Source organism: Tenebrio molitor, chromosome 9, assembly GCF_963966145.1.
Source record: "Tenebrio molitor chromosome 9, icTenMoli1.1, whole genome shotgun sequence".
NCBI classification, from domain to species: domain Eukaryota; kingdom Metazoa; phylum Arthropoda; class Insecta; order Coleoptera; family Tenebrionidae; genus Tenebrio; species Tenebrio molitor.
The window spans coordinates 4,279,302-4,295,787 of record NC_091054.1 but is presented as its reverse complement, the minus strand read 5'-3'; the positions used below and the strand labels follow the sequence as shown (position 1 = coordinate 4,295,787).

At 36.1% G+C, this 16,486-nt stretch overlaps 1 protein-coding gene across 4 annotated transcripts in view; it reads right to left on the bottom strand.

The window, feature by feature from the left end:
• Window positions 1-16,486, bottom strand: part of Pgant9 (polypeptide N-acetylgalactosaminyltransferase 9) — a 153,360-nt gene that overhangs the window by 69,584 nt on the left and 67,290 nt on the right. For 3 of the 4 annotated variants that reach the window (XM_069057190.1, XM_069057186.1, XM_069057188.1), the window contains one exon: window positions 3,121-3,156. The exons of the other annotated variant lie outside the window; for it this stretch is intronic. The gene's annotated coding sequence lies outside the window, so the exon portion shown is untranslated. The remainder of the gene's footprint in view (window positions 1-3,120; window positions 3,157-16,486) is intronic. 4 annotated transcript variants of the gene reach the window in all.

Below are 16,486 nucleotides of genomic sequence, written 5' to 3'. Positions count from 1 at the left end.
TTTAAACAAATTATGTAATTCAAATTATGCGAACAAATAAAAACAATAATTAAACGAACGCTGTTAAATCTGGTGTAAAATGGGCGCACCCCAGCTCTACCCCGTTTCATTACGTTTCTAAACAGCGCAGTGGAAAACCAGAAGATAACGAATGTAGCTTGTGCGGAGTTAACTGAAACTGGAATTAATATTCCGGAGCCTCTCTATTCTCTATTTCGACTCGGCTTCATTATAATTTCAAAGTGGAAAAAGACCAACGTATCTGCACGGGAGCCAGACACAGAATTTACAACAAATTGGAATTTATGCGCTTGTAATGAACATTCGAATGAAATCCGTTTACATTTTAATCGGGACCCCTTTTAAATATCACCCTGGAGGTCGGACGAAACGGATGCCTCACCCCCATCAGGATTATCGCTTTTGTAAAAATAACACTTTTGCGGCGGTTTATTTTTTGCAGGCGCTGCCGTATCAACTAAATCTTCATTCGGGACAAAACGAAACAAGACACTTCACTATTATTTATTGAGTCTTTAGAGGTCCTCCACGTTGTACCTAATATCATTCAAGAAATTACTAAATGGTTCCGCTGAAGTAGACCCGTTCAAAGTTCGCCTCTATTGTTCGCTTTTATGGCAGTAAGCTCAAAAATATTCCAAATCAGAGGCGTATAAAAGCTGCATTTATTTTCAAATAACTTACAAACGTGGATGGGATACAAAGCAAAATATTGCTCGTTCACGTTTATGACGTAACATTTTGCAAATCTGTCGTTCGAAGAATATTTCTACAACGAAGTATGTATTTAAAATGTGACGGGTGTTTTGTAGGAAAGAACGCAGTCAACGTCAAAGAATTTCAAATGCATTCTTATTCATTTACGCTGATCTTAGCGTAAATAAATAATAAAGTTATGCCCGAACAATACGTCCAAAAATCTGTGGCAGTCTTGGCACATCTTACTTTAATTTTTAAATAAACGATACACATAATTATGTTGCCAGGGTCTGAACAAAATTATATACAGGGTGATTTATAATAAGTGTAAAAAACTTTGTCATCGTGTTCGGGAAGTCATTCTAAGAAAAAAATGTTATATGAATATAGGTCTTATTTTGTTTATTTACAGAACTACATCAGATTTAAATTTTATAGAAATAATTATGTATGTATTCAAGTGCAACTTTAAAATCTAGTAGCCATGGAAATAAACGACATAATTTCTGAAACAATTGTAACTAGTTGATAGGTGTCAAAATGAATGAGTTTAGTGTAGCTAAACATGCAGATATTGTTTATCTGTATGGGTATTGTCATGGTAAAAGTCTTCAGGCGTCTAGATAGTATTTCCTGATAGATAGGCAATATTTTTCTGTCATAGTCATGCAAAGTTGCACTTTAAATCTGATGTAGTTCTGTAAATAAACAAAACAGGACCTATGGTTATATAACATTTTTTTCTTAAAATGACTTCCTGAACACGATGTCAAAGTTTTTTACATCTATTATAAATCACCCTGTATATTAGAATAGTGTCACCTTCGGTCCTTTAACATCCTCGAAATTGTGCGGCCTCGGCGACAATTTTTCTCTCGGTACGTTAAAGAATGATTTCGCGGCCTTGATATACAAACAACTATTTAATTAATTTTGTTACTCATAAAATACATTAAAAATGCCACTTTTTTAACTGGAAAAAATCCCCTTTTTGAGTATTTTGTAGTTGCGTTCAAACCTTTTAATTCACATCTGGATTTTAAACGTGACTTTTTTTTAATGGATTCAGTGTCATTAGTCCTAGTGTCAATATTTTTTAACATAACCTATACCATTTTTTGAACTGTCAAACCAAACCAAGAATTTCTTTGGAAAGATTGTAAAACAAAAATAATTTTCTTCGTCGGTTACCAAGTTTTTTACCGTACTACTCAGGATCCTTTTAGTTATTTGGCAACTCAATATCTTTTGTAAGATTTGAGACTTCTTTTAATTCACACACACCCTCGAGAAGCCCTTATTTTGCAGCCCACTTACGATAAGATGCATCGACTTGGGTTTCAGCATTTTACCACTTTCTTTGATGTTTAAAACTTTAGGTTTCTGCTTTAAAATTTCCTAGCAGGCAGGTCAGTCAACCCTCCTTGAATATTTCTTAGCAAACAACCCGGATTCCCACCCCTCGATCATCAATTAAATTACAAGCAAAAGAAGATTTTCGTTTTTGACGTAACCAATTATTTTTCACTTTGTTTCCTCTCCAAACAAAATATAAATACATTTTTATAACATTCCCTTTTTATAGCGCGTCATTACGTTTAAAGATTATTACACAACAACAGTGAGAATCAATCCTGAAACATGAAACTCCTAATGTCAAAATAATGAGCACCTTAAGGTATTTATCTAGTATCGGTACATAATGTCAAACTTAATAATACTCATTTGGTTGTCGTAATGACACACTTTAACGCACTACTATGGTGTAAAATACACATTACCGCACTACCTTGGTAAAATTGTCGTATTCTTGTCGAGATTTCGCTGATATCACTGCCATTGCATTTGCTGCAATTTTCAGGACAAAAAAATACTTTCTTGATCCGTATTGTCTTATTTTCGCAGAGGTAACAAAATCGTGACAGAAATAAAAAATCTATCCTGTCTACAACTTTAGTTTGTGTAACGTTATTTCCTTTGCATTTAATAATTATTTCTTACAATAGTACTTGACAGTAGATAAAACGCTCTACCATAACTGCATCGTAATATGACACATTACGATACTTCTATCGTAAATAGCCATTTACAATGTTAAGAATCTGGAACAGTTTGAAACAGTAAATTTATTCATTTGTTATGATAATAATTTATGGTGAATGAACCGTTATACGATATTCGTAAATAACTACATATTTCACAATCGAATTATAATTTCCATTATTGACTATTGTTACTAAATGTTTGCTTTCAAGATTAACAAAACAAATGGAATTACCGAAAGAATGGAAAGAATTAAAAATCCTCAAAAATTTTTTTGGGCAGCTCGGTATTTCGGTTATCTCAACAAATCGAAAAGCATACCTACTACGTTTACATGAATATTCAGGAAAGACTTACGAAACATCAGATTCAGCAGAGTCGATGCCACTCCACCTGAAACGAATGAATTAATTGATTAACATTTTTCCAGTTGGACGATCGTGAGTTTCCATCGAATCAAATCGTTCCACCATTTTAATGAAATTAATTCAGCGATCGATTAAATTATTCGAGTTGGAAGCGGAACACAGAAATAGAATCGTTTGTTGGGTCGACGTAACCTTTCAGACGACGGAATTAGGTCTAATTAATTAATTAGAATCGATTTGAAATTCAAAAGAATGCAAAACGGTCGTCCAAAGACAAGGCGTAAATAAATTTACGTCTGGGTCGTAAATCAACAGTGGGTCCGTTAGCTTGCGGATGGTATCTTTGCCCATACGATCGCCCACTTGATAAATAGCGACCTTACATTACAACATTTGCATGTTGTCTTCTTTTTGATTTTATGGAGCAAATGAGAGCCGTTCTGATGGAGTGTTTGTTTAGCTCCGAGTCCGTGTTGTAACTTTCCCCCTGGGGAAAACTTTTTAGGATTTTTTTCGGGGCGGAGTTCCGATAAAAATAATAATTTGCGATTTGCGGGCGAGAGCCGAATATTATAACGGTTATCGACGGGGGGGTACGTCGGACGATTCCAATTTATTTCAGGAGTGACAAATATTTATCAGACCTGCGGCACGCAATAAGTTTAATTGAATTTCGAGGGTGAGAGAGCCACCGCCACCGTATGGGAAAGATAAATATTTTTAAAGGTTGAAGCGGCACCTCGACGTTTCCATCATAAAAATGAAGACAGTAATAAAGGGCGAAATAAATTGTCTTTATTTACCCTCTGGCATTTCGTATTATTACGGTAATTTCGTAAGGGTGCATGTACGAAGACGGGGTCGGCTGAATTTTTCATCGCGCCCGTCCGAATTAAGACCGATCGATTTCTAAAAATAAGAAAACATCCCCTTCCGGCACAAACAAACGGTGAACCCCCGCCGGAAATAAATATTATTCGAGATGCGGATTCGCTTTCTGACGGACACCCCTTCAGCAAACAATCTTTATTGGGGCACGGCTTAGCGCCGACCCCCACGCAATTAACGAAATAAAACTGGCGGCTTTTTTTAATGAATATCGACTCTCAAGGGGACGGACCAAAAGGGAAAATTAATTGAAATGGTTCAGATGCAAAATTCATTTCCGACAAGCGCTCACACAGGAAATCGACGACTTCTTCGATTTGTGCCTTGGAACAAAATATTCCGGAGCGATGAGGCTTTACGGAAAATTCAATTTCGCTGCGGACGAATTAAAACTGACCGACCCACATTACAGAAAGTAAAGTTCTTTGGTGGCTGCGCAAATAATGAAGTCGGCAGGATCGAGTCCAGAGGAACGGCGCAAAAGCGCAAACAAATTCGTACGAGAGAGGTTTCCGAAGCGCAAAAGTTCAAATAATTTTATTTCAACACTATTTGAAACACTACTGAAGTGCTTTGAAAAAAAAATGCGTTATAAAATGTTTCTAACATCATACAGGGTGTCGCAAAATTAACGTATTCCAAGTCGGGGATCTTGTAGGGAAAAATCTCAGGAATCTCGAAAAAATAAAATAAAAAATATAGGGGGGGTCTTTACAAAGATATATGGGTCTGAAGGTTCAAACTTTTCATCATGTTTTCTTCAAATAAAAAATATAAATGGTTGACATTCATTTTGAAATACGGTGAGGATGATTATGTAAAATATTAAAATATAAATGAAAAGACATTTCTTGAAAAAACAGCTTTATCTCGAAAAAATAAAAGTTTAATTTTTGGAATTTTTGTTCAAAAGGGAAGTACAACATAGCTAGAATATTAATCATGTACTTTGATATTTTTTTCAAAGTGACAGCAATTTTTTTTAACATTTTTGCTTGGTCAACAGGATGTCCCCTACTAAGCCCCGCTAGCTACATAAGATAAGACAGACTAGTATCGCAGATAGGTGGCGGTACTGGTGGTAGTTTTTCCCGCCGGAAATCTGTCAACTGAGGAATAAAGCGGCACACCTAAAACGCTTTATAATCCACTGGGGACTAGATCTGGCGAATACACAAGTAAGTCTCTCTGATATAACAAACAAGAGGTGTCCATATCACAGAAAACGAAAAAAAAAACCGTTATGTCTAGTTAAGTAAAATTACAGTTTAAGAACTCTTGATTTGAACCATCCTCCCATATTTAAAGTAAGATATTGGCACTATCGACACAACTTACAGTTACTTCCGCTGCGAGAAATGATGTCGCATGAAGTACTTTTACGTGATGCACTTCAATTTTTTGTAATTTGTCGTAAATTGCTACTCATAAAGTGGAAAATGGCAAAATTTCAAATAAAATACGTATCCATTAAGCTTAAATGATTCTTAAAAGCACACTAAAATTTTCAAAGGTTATCGTAACACGTCATCACATCTTGAATTAATGCTTCGAGTGAAGGTTCTTGACGTGAGTCAAGTCTTTTATTTAAACAATTCTACACAGGTACCAGCTCGGAAGATTTAATTTATTCGGAATAAAAATGTTCTTGAACGAGGTTAGTGGAAAAACGACTAAATCAAAATGGGAAACCTGACGTTTATCAATCGAACAGAAGGCGGAAGTGCTGCCTACTTTTTTAACGCCACGTGATATACGATAGTTTAGTTATCAAAGAATTATCAAAAAATGTGGCTATTATGGGCCAAGCTAACCCACATATTTGTCTTAACAGTAAACAATATACGTTTTCAATAATTCGTTGCGACTAAAAATATTTCAATTGTATGCGATTATTTTTTACTCCATCAGGAGTTAAAATGTTTTTCTACTCCTGTTGTACAAAACTGTAATTATTAAAGTGTTTTTTATTATGTAATAGGGTTCATTACTCACGCCCGTTGAATAATAATTTCAAAAGTCACGGCAGTTTATCGAGTAATGAAACTTATTTATCAATTTCTCTTTATAGTCGTAGAAAAAATATAGTATTCTACTCGCGAGTAATGGGTATTCTTCATGAGGATGATCGTAATCCATCCGAGCCACTACCCGCTCATTGAATAATACAGATAGGTACTATTATTATTATCTAGTTTCAACAAACAAAACAAAACACGTATGTACAGGGTGTATCTGAATTCGACCGACAAACTTTCAGGGCAGATTCTATGATCAAAAATAAGCATAAAATTCTTAATACATATGGGGTCAAAAATGCTTAGTTTGTGAGATAATCGACTAAAAAGATTATTAAGCAACAAAATCAATCGGGTGAAATTTATGGATGAAACTTACAAAAATAAAAAGGAGTTATCTACAATTTACAAAAATTGTCAAAATTTCCCGCCCCTGTTCAATGCACAGATAACCCAATAAAATCCAAGAAATTCAGATCGTAATCGTTTTTACGTTTTTGTTGATTATCTCGCAAACTAAACGTTTTTGACCCCATACGTATTAAGAGTTTTATGCTTATTTTTAATCATAGAATCAGCCCTGAAAGTTTGTCGGTCGAATTCTGATACACCCTGTATATGTATAAATTTTGCGAGAAGTAGGGGAAATCCGTACAAAATCATACCAGGGGGACGAACACAAGGATCTACAAAATGCCCCTTCACCTCAGCAGGCAAAAGTTTTTTAACACTTTACAGAAATGCTTCTAATTGATTATACGTAGTCACGGGGGGATTTTATGCTAAATTAATTTCCTCTCTGCAGGATGTTATCAAGGAGAAAACAATTAAGACCAAGTGCATTCCCAGGAGTGCTATGCTCGTTCTATATTGAACTAACCCTTTTTTCACCAGATCTACCCCCAGTGACCACTTTTTCTTTTCAAAATTAAAAGAAGCACAGTTTGGTACTTTTGGACAATGAAGGAGTCATAAGGGTGGTAAATGAACGGCTCTAGACACAAGCAATGTTTTTCTGAAGGAATCAAATCGCTTCGGCAGTGTACCGTGTGGATAAAAAAAAACCAATAAGCAATGACAGCCCTAAATATTGCTGTTGTCAAAGAAACATATTTAATTCTCTAACCTCTAATAAAGAAACCTCATAGTTATCAAATACAGCAATATTTAAATTACTGGTGCCAATTGTATTACTAGATTAATTTTTTTTCGATCGCACTGTATCAAGGCCGCGAAGTCTTTCTTTAAGGTACCGAGAGAAAAACTGTCGCCGAGGCCGCTGCGGCCGAGTCAGGACAATCTCGAGGATGTGATAGCGACGTTTCAGTTTTGTGTACTCCAGAGTTAAAAAGTAAGTATTCTAAATTCTGCGATTTGTAATTTGATATCCGAAAAATCTAAACGGCAGTCTTACATGGAAACTCTGATTTGTATCAAATTTTAAAATGATGTTTACTTTAACGGCCGTCGTTAAGAGCAACGGCCGCGAAGTTGAATTTCACGGCCTGTTTTAGGTACGCGAAATGCTCGTTTCGCGTAAGGTTATGAAAAACTCCTGTTTTCTTCGTTTACTAATTAAGATCATTAGAGGTGTCATAAAATCTGTTAAAAAAAAGTTATTTAATTCTTCAGTAATAACTTTCTTCTTCGAGGTCTTTACCGTCAATTTCTCCAGGAAACTGACACACCAGGAACAATTTCGTAATTGTATTAGCCACAAGCTGAACAAATGCATTGTTGCAGGCGTACTTCAGTTTGAAAAATTCATATTCCAAAATGAGAAAAAAAATTGGTCATATTTTTTGGACGATTTGGTCGACCTGATAAAACGCAACGAAAGTGTATTTTGCTAAAGATTCGTAACTTTCGTTTCGTTTGAATTAAGACAAACCGTACGACCTGTAAAACGTCAAAATTTTTATCGCGATTTACTCTTCGCCCCGCAATTTCGAACCGTTCCGTGCACGGCCGACAGACCGAAACGACGTTCCTCGCTGAAAACAAGTTCGTTCAGGCTCTCCTCTCCATAATAAATCGAAATACATTCCCCATTATCTTAAAATAAATAACCCCGCCTGGCAAAAGTTCCTTTTGGCAATGCCGTGTACGCTGCGATCTTTTCGAGATAATTAACTCAATTATCTGGAAATTCCATTAAAAATCCTTTCGATGTTATCTCAGTTGACATTTCTCGCATCCACCTAAGGAATTCCGATAAGATCGAGATGATCCCAAGAGCGTGGTGCACCTCGAATGAAAGTTGCATGTGGCCATTACGGGCCCCGGTTTTTACCGTATCTTGACCTTTGTAACCGTCACGTCGCCATTGTTATTGATTCCAGCGTAAAAAAGCAACAATTTCGCCGCACACCCGAGTACCTCTTCCGTTGTTGCCTCCTCCGTGCCTCACAGAACTAACGCCCGACTGCTTTATGTCGAGAAAAGTTTATTTTAACCGAAAAGTCGGAAAATTTTCCCCGACAACCTTTTCACAACTTCATATCGAAGTGCCCGGAGTGCTTGTAATCCTTCTTACGAGAATTAAATCGTCAACTTTATTACTACTCTCGGGGTGGGAGCGCTGCAAGTCGGCGCCCTTGAATCGATTTTAATTACGAATTAGTCCGCGTTTAAAAAGAACGACTTCTTTGTTTGGTCTCTCGGGAGTGAAAAAAAAAAAATTACCAAACGTTTCCATTCCTGTGCGCGGCGGAATAAAAGTCAGGATTAAAGGTGAACGTCACCGCAACGCGCCTCTTAAAAGTCAAACAGCCAACTTTGATGCTACTCGTACTTTATAAAAAGGAATTCCGACGCGAGTTTCTCTTAGGAAATCTCGAGAGGTGCTCCGATGATTGATAAATCATTTTAGAAACCCACTTCGGGAGAAAATTACCGATAATGCACAATAATAGGACGACGAGACTCGATCGACTTCAGGCCTAAATTTACCCGATCCAACTGAAACTCCAAGTGAGACTAATTATTATTATAACAGCGGAGAAATCAACGTTCACGACGTGTCGAGAACGAGCTGGCCGCAGTTGTGGGAAACAAACGCGGAGTCTTTGATTGGATCACACCGTTCGTTTTAACCGCGCGCGAGGGTCATTGTAAACGGGACGTTTTCACACAATTCGTGGAGAAATGTAGAAATTATGCGGGATTGTCTTAAGAAATAGAGAGAGTAGGGGAGATCTCGAGTGCACAAAAGAAATTGTTGAAATCTTCAAACTTACAACTATTTAAAATATTTGACGTCAGTGGATTCGCACGCTTGAAAAATGAAAAGAGTTGTTTCGTATTTGAATTGCTTAGATGTGGAAGAAAATCTTCACAACTAGTACAAATTCCATGGTTGTTGTGAGTTTGGCGCAAAGTAACAGGAAAAGGAAGGAATGTGGCCTGAATTTCTCGAAATAACACTTTTACAAAAAAAAAAAACATCTTAATACATGTTTTTTTGAACTCACTATACCGTCAAAATGACATTTCGCGACCGCAACAGTCGCGCAGTACTGCTTCATAAATTATCCAAAAAGGATTCGCCTTTTTGAGCATTCTGAAAATAATTTGACTTGATAATAATAAAATCTGGTTTGAAAAACGCCATTTCTCCAATTTGGATGTTGAAAATTTCGAAAGAGTGAAAATAAATCGCTATTAATTCGATTAACCTTGACAACCGCCGTTTATTCACAAAGGGTACACGACAATTGAGACATAATGTTCGATTCAAATAATATTGTACAAACTTGGATGCGCCAAGGCGTATTCGGCACATTCGCACTCGCTCCTTCGTCGCTCGTGCCTCAAATAATGCGCTCATGCGCGAAAAATGTCTTTTGGCACTCGGTTCGTAAATAACTGTTAATGATGCATAGTGGAGTTCGGTAATGAAGGTTTTTTACTTGAATATTCAATTTCATCAAAGTTATTACATTTATTCCCGAATTATTTTGAAATTCTAACAGAAATCGTATGAATTTTTTTGTTAATTGTTATTATTAATCGCATAATTAATATTAATAAAAAATTAAACATTTTTCTGTTCTATTTAAGCTTTGAATCCTTTATTCATTTGTTTTTATTACTCCAACCAGATCGAGTGAATTTTTGCGATCGCTAAAATTATTCAGTTTTTTAAATTTCAAATTCAAACATCTCCAAACTTTCCTTTTGTAACCTAATATAACTTTTTTACACAGAAGCACTGGGGGCGTAGTTTTGACGTGACATCTATACTGAATTACTTCCCCCTATGAGCTGACACACGTTCTAAAATTTCAAATTGGTAACTTTAAAAACACCAGAAACAAACCTATCCGAAGTTTTCGTGTGGACGCTCGGTATTTAATTATTAATGTTAATTCCTTTTGAATAAACTTTCACAGTAAATGCCAGATGTTATAATTCTGGACAGCTCTTAAATTTGATCTTAAGACTTCTCGATTTTCTCCTCAATCATTTCTCTTTTCATTTTAATCTCTGTACCTACATTTTGTCTCTTCTTTTTTGTCTTTTCTAACATCATTTAACACATCAAGAGTTTTCTTATTCTTGCAATGTCGCCACTTCGATCCATAGTTCTTCTCAAATGTCCAGCTTCTGTTTCGAATTTTATTTTCAGACATTTTTTTATTCAATTTCCAAATTTATTTTTTGTGTCGATATATCGGGTGTTCATTTAAATTTCCCCTCAAAGTTGGTGTTGAAGAGTCGATTGTCAACGCACCGCGGATTACATCTAACCTCACTTTTTACCTTGTTTGTATTTTTACTCTACAGACCCACGAGTGGTGCGTTCACATTCAACTCTTCAACGCCAACTTTGATAGAAATTTAAATGAACACCCTTGATATACAACGTGTAACAGAAATAAGTACATTAATTTAATTGGTAATAGAACTCGTCAAAAGGAACAACTTTTCTATCTACCATTTTGCCGAAAAACGATGTTTAATTCCAAAAAAAAATTGCAGAGATTTTTCACTAAAATAACCCTACGCCACTAAATACTGCAATGGTTAATTGAGATCAGCGCTAATATGAAAATAACATCCATTTTCATCCAGAAAACGTGTTTTAACGCCGAAATCGAAATTCAAATAAATCTACCCGTATAGCAAAAAATCCACTTCGTAAGAATCTGGTTGTTTCACGTTTTTAGGTAGCTTAGTTTTGGAGATATGAACGGTTTTAGGAAAAATTTTCCAATTTTTTTAAGCCAGTACGGAACGTTTTTCGCCAAAATGACAGAGAGAAAAGTTGTTCCTTTTGATGAATTCTATTACCAGTTAAAATTAATGTACTTATTTCAGAAACACCCTGTATTTGTTTATCGTTCTACTACCATCTTCCAGCATTTTTTTACTTTTAGATTTATTTTTTCATTGTCCTATCTTCATTCCCCGTTAATTGTTTTGACTTATATTTTTATTTACAGGCTTAATAATGTAATTTACATATTTGTATCTACAGTCCGCCATTTATTGTTTCCTTTTTCAACTTTTTCCTTTATGAACCCTCTTTTACCTTTCACTTTATTTTCTTTATTTCTTGATCACAACTGCAATTATTCCCATTTATTCTTTTTTTTTTCTCTTTAATAATTCATTTTCTGTTCTGCCCAGTGAGAGGTCATCTAAATGTCCTTTTTTTCAAAATGACCCAATCAAAAATTAACTGATCAATGGCCTGTAATAGAACCTATAGTTTTACACCCATATTTCACGAAAAATAATCTTTTGCTGTTGTTAATTTGCATGGTACAAATGAACCATATTATACTGGGAAGAAAGAAGAAATATTATATGTTTTGTCGGTTTTAGGGCCTTGGTTTTAGGTTTATTTACTTTATTATTTTTGTTTGTTGGTTTTTTTTTTATTCATTTATTTTTCCACTTCCGCTTGTCTTCTTGTTTTCCAAACTTTTTTTCCAGTTACACTTTTATATAAATTCATTCATATTTTACTTTTCTGTTTTTTTTTCTTCTGTATTATTTTATTTTAATATTAATGTTCCATCATTTAATGCTTCTTTTTGTTTTTCAACTTTCCTTTCTGACTCCATCCTTTCTTCTGGATTTTGTAGTTTTCTTTTTCTCTTTTCTCTGTTATTTTTATTCTTCATAATCTCTTGTTTTCACATTTCTCCAGGTAAAGAATAAATAAGTCCACGCCAATATTCTGTTTTTTTTCCCTTCCAAAATTACACTTCTTTTATTTTTATCACGTTTTTACGTTTATAATGATAATCCTGTTTATATCGTAACACTTTCTGTAGAATAGATACACATATAAAAAACAATAAGTATGTACTATTGCGGGCAAAAAAGTGGGACATCAACGTCATTGTCTTGACTTTTAATGTGAAATAACCCTTATCTGATTCTAGCCCTACTTTGAATTGATTGACGCTGTCATTAAGTATTGTGTGTTGTAGAGAATGATTGTAAGTAAGCACGTAGTGAATATTTATTTAATGCAAAGTTCCAATCAAAATCTACTTTTATCAAAAGAAGAGAGCATTTGGAAAAGGAAAATAGGAGTATAAAATAACTGTCAGCTGGAATAGTATCAAAAAAATGACAACAAAGCTTGAACTACATCGAATTTTTCAAAACTGACAGAAATTTGATGTCCCACTTTTTTTGCCCACAATAGTTACATTAAAAAGAATGTCTTTGCAAAATCAAACCAATCATCTATTTAACAGGAGAAGGTACAAAATGTTAGATTCTTCTATTTTAAAAACGTATCTCTATGTATGTACATAGTTGGCGTTGAAGGGTCGATTATGATCGCACCACGCATTAAAAACACGGATCAGCTGTTTCTAACCTCACTTTTTGCGCTGTTTGTGTTTTTGCTCTACACTCGACTCTTCAACGCCAACTTTGAATATAAATTCAAATTTTTAAATTCAATATTTAAACTGCAAAGTGCGAAGTTGCTCCATTCTGTTAAAACCACGCATTACTATCAATTTTGTCATTGTTATTTTGAAATTCACTTCTTACTCCAGGAGCCTTGCATCACTTACATAATTTAAATTTCAATGTACAAAGTTCTGGCCCGATGATAAACCGGTCGATAACTTCAACCCACACGTTTACATTGTGGGGCTGGTGGATATGCTCTTCCTGCATCTAATGGGGATTATGTCTCGTCCAGCATCGACAGTTATGCACATTTGATATTCTGTTCGACCGAAAAGCTGTCTCATCAAGAGCACAACGTTCGGTTGGCAACTCCCGATTACTACCGCAAGCTGCTGCATCGTTACCTCGCAAAATTTCAATCTTCGACTCGTTTTTTTATTGTAAATTCACTTAAGAAGATTAAACCGAAGTCAGATTACCAGATCGAATTCGAAAAAGTTTTGTCGTCACGTCAGTTGCTGCGGTATTAACAAAATGTCGAAGGGTTTACGGCCCTCGCTCGCTAATGTAAATCTACCGGGTTATGGCGTATTTTTACACCACTAATTTCATTAAATTTATCGACTGTCCAACTATACGGTGCATTGTGAAATATGAACTCCACCGGAGTACAAATCGTTAAATAAAACATTAAAACAGCTAGTTGTGATTTTTCTAGAACTCAGTAATAAAACTGTAACCTAGGTTTATTTTTCTACAGCAAGAAAATGAAATCGCAAAAAAAATATGACAACACAAAACAAGCGCAACAGTGTACAACACAATTTTTATTGGAGTTATCTCTCCGTGGAATCATTAGTTCAAGTGTTATAAGCGTTATTCGTTTTTTTTTTTGGTGTTGTATGGAATAATTGTTGTTAACAGATGTATTGTGATGGGCGTAGCGTCCAAATAGGGTAAACAAGAAGAGTACGTGAGTCAACAAGATTCAAATAAAAAGACTTTTAGAGAGTTTCAGAGTCTATTCAGAAAGGTGGGTGTCTTGTTAGGATAAAGGAGGATATGAGAGTCCGGCGATATTTCAAAACAAATATCCAAATAAGAAAACGGACACTTCCGTCGCTCATAAAGTCGGGACGCGAGTAGTAATCACGTGACAATAAACGTGCAGTCTAATCAGAGATTCCGCTTTCGCTGGCCAAGATTATTAATTTGGCGCCCAGTCTGGCAACTGGTTTGACGTTTTCGAATTAATTATGACGTGACAATTTGGCTCGTCTGCAATAAAAAATAATTAATCGCGGAGGGATCCGCGAAGCGCCCTCCCGCAGCTTCCGGTCCGTTGACAGGTGGCATCGGTAATAGTTCCGACAGCTACACCCTCGGCGAACGCCTAAAAATAGAATAATTGACAATGACGCCCACAAAAGGGGAGAAGCTGCGACGAGCGAACAATTTTTGTCATCTCTTGGATCCGGGTCAGCGGGAGCGGCGATTCCTCCGCGAGATGCAGTCGGTGATTAAAACGCGCCGTGTTTGCACTTTCTGGGGAAATTTGATTATTTTCAAGTTGCGCTTTAAACGGCGCTTCATTAGGCTTCCCTTCGGCTATTTATTCGTTTAATTACAACAGCGAATTCGTACCTTTTCCGCGCCATAAACAATTTTCCGGCGTTAATTAATTGATTTGAGCCGCGCTCTGCGGTAACTGTAACGCCGGCGACGTCATTATTTTAAGTGCGCGGATGTGTGTGTGTGCGCGGCTTAATTTTACGCCGACGCAAATTATTATTAACGGCTAATGGCGAACAGTAAACAACGAAAATTGCCACCGGCAAGACTATTTTTTACGATTGTGCTCATCCAATTTAATGTAATAAGAATCGCTCATTAGAACGGCAGCGCTCTCGTAAAAACGGACGACCGCTGCGACCGGCCGCAATTTTCTGCCGCCTCCCGATGTGCGTCGGACTTAATTTCTTCGGTGGCTAATTTGGTAGGAAGCGGCGCGGCGCCACCGCCGCCGCCGGTGGCTCGCTTTCCTCGCCGACTTTTTCTGTATTTGCATATTTTGAAACGCATTCCACACCGCTGAACATTTGTAATTCTTATTTGTTCTGTAATTTCCATAGTTTCTCTTTTTAATTCCTTCTCAAAAGTAGGTGCATCACTCGATGAGTGTCATCTCCCGCAGCCATTAGAAACTTCGAATGTTTAAACGGTGCACTTCGCTCTACACTTTTTTAAACGTTTTGCATATTTCATCCAGACGGAGAATAGGAAATCTTGTTTGCCTCCGGATGCTCCTCTGAGACAAATATCTTCAGTCTCTTTACGATTTTTCAAACGAAAATATGCTCGTAGATTACAAGTCGCAAACGGCGACTTCCCTTGTTGTCTCTCTAATCCGCGTGTAGCTCCGACTTTACGTAGACAATGAATTGTTTTGATATATTACAAAATATTTGGAGAAAAACCTCCAGAGGAAAACGCTTACAATTTTCTTTAGTACATACCACTGAACGACCTGCGTATCCTACAAAATTCATTAAAATAGTCAGTTGTAATACGACGAGTCAACGGCTCTTTCGAATTCGACTCGTGCTACGCACTCGTCAAATTCATATCCCAGCGCCGTTGACATTCGTAACACCACCCCAAAAATGATCTGCATAACATTGACTACGAGTCGTATTTGGAGAACCATTTAATGAACCAAATTCCTCAAATTTCTCACAGTTTTTCAAATTGTACACTTCAATTTGTTAGAAAATAATATTTCTGTGTTCGTTTTTCACTGCAAAAAAAAATTTTTAATGAAGATTTTCATTTGTTTAAAATATGTATTCACTTCGATTACTAGTACAATAGTCGCTGATATTTGTACTAGTCCAATGTCCGCTGCAATTCTTTTGTAACCATGGAAATCACTAAAATTAAGTTTGTTTCATTGGTTGATGAACATTAAGTGACAGATGAATTAAATAGTCAATATAACTAGATACTAATTATAAACTATTGTGCCATTAAACTTTTGTGGAATATTGTAATCCACATCATGTGACGTCCCTTTCTTAAAATAAACATTTCTAGAGGTCTTGGATTTTCTTATGAGCTATGAGTCATATCCGCGCAAACGATAAATATCGGTCTCAAGCAGGCGCTACAAACCGACCGGAAAACATTGTCATTCGTTACGTTAGTGTCTTCTCTCTCTCTCTCTCGTCTATTTACAAGTAAAGTAGTCGACGTTTTCAGTTTTCATTTACAGATTTTTCACTGGTTTATTGCTCCGTCTTCGCGCAGATATTTCCAAGGTCACAGCCCATGAGAGAATCCAATACTACAAAATTCCTTGACTTTACCTAAAAAGTTATATTGTTTGGAAGTTAAAAACTACCAAGTCACTATAAAAGACTGTGTCGTTTTTTGATACGTTGGCAATGCAAATGTTGGTTGTTCTGATGACAATTCCGTGTTTGACAATAGACATAGGCGTGCGCGCTTAAAAGGGAGGCGTGAAAGCCGTGAGTTCATTGAATTAAATGAAAAAAGAAATAACTG